Here is a 1,693-nt window from a genome sequence, read left to right as displayed (position 1 = left end):
GTTGCTTTAATACAAGTCTTATAACATATTATCAAGCGCCAACTAAGTGATTTTTGATATTTAATTATAATATGTAAACCTGATATTCTTGGTTTTTCATAATACTTTTAGTATTTAGAAGCAGCTATATAGCCAGCCACTAAGCATCAGTTATCTTTCATTAATAATATAAAAATATCAAAAATTTATCTACACATAAATTTATTTGCTATCAATATTTCGAGATTAAATCAAATTTAAAAATACATTGCATTATATTCCTATCAACTCAAATTGCAAAAATAATAATCCAAAACGTGTTTTCGGTCATTGATTTTGATTTCATACACATATGTAGTCCAATTTAACTTATTACCTCTTCCAAAGTACTTGTTGTATAATTAAACTATATTTGGGAGTTAGTTTAAAAGAAGATGAAAGAAAATAATTAGTAAAAAATAAAATAGGAAAATATATAATGGAATAGTACAAAGGAAAGTCACCCTCTTATTTAAAAGTTTTTAATGCAATTGAGTGAAATAATAAAACTATGTACGTATACTTTTTTCTTCGTCTATAATACTACCCCTGTATATTATGAGTGTACTACTATTTTTATGTAATTAAAACTAAAAAGAAAAAAAGGGATGAAAATAATTAAGAACAAAATATTTGATTATTTGTTTTTGAAAAAAAAATAATTAAATTTTTATGACTTTCTAAAATACGAGACATTTAAGTTTTTCAGTCAAAAATATATAAAGATAAATCAATCTTTCGAAAAGATTTAGATACCTTTTAATTAGTTAATAATTTATTTATTTTTAAAATAAAAAAATTAATAACTTATTTATCATTTACTCTTGTTTTTGTCACACATATATAACACTTATTAATTGTATCTTTATGCACAGATATACTTATTTCGGTGGCAATTACGGCTAAACGTGTTAATAAACAGAGGGTAATATTAGTAATTCACTGGTAAATGTAAAACTAGTTACCATAAGTTAAAGTACAAATGAAGTTTAATAAATAATTAAATAAAAAACATAAAAAAGATTGTTAGAGGTAAAATAATTCATATATGCAAAATAACTTAAAATTTGGGGATGGACATGATATAGTATTAGATCATGTAGGACTAAAATAGTTAGAATAACAAATTAAACCAAATTTTATTGTCTAACTCTTTAAAATAAAAATGATTTTTAATATATATAAGCTTGTAATTATTCACACTTCATGTTCAAAAAATTAAAGATTTTACACAATTACATCAGAGAACTTATATGTTAAAATGAAATTATCACTAATTTTTATTTAATAATTTATACCTTTTAAGATAAATGACTCACAAGTCACAACATTAATAACCATCATGGACTATCATAAACACACAAGCAAGAATGCTTGGCCTATAAATTCATTACTTGTAACCCTGGGCAATGTCACCGATTCATAAGAAAAAGCTATAACTTGAGTGCACAATATAAACATAAAATATCCAAGTTATCACTTACAATAAAGTTATGGCCACCACAATCTATCTGATTTTCTTGAACATCCTCCTATTTGCTACTCTGATTAGAAGCTCCTACTCGGACGACGAAAAACCTCGTCCTCCAACATTTAAACGACCACCACCACCTACTTGGTATCGACCAATATCACGGCCACCGCCACCACCTCCTATAAAAAAACCTCGTCCTCC

Source organism: Arachis ipaensis, chromosome B04, assembly GCF_000816755.2.
Source record: "Arachis ipaensis cultivar K30076 chromosome B04, Araip1.1, whole genome shotgun sequence".
NCBI lineage: Eukaryota > Viridiplantae > Streptophyta > Magnoliopsida > Fabales > Fabaceae > Arachis > Arachis ipaensis.
This window is presented reverse-complemented; position numbering follows the sequence as displayed.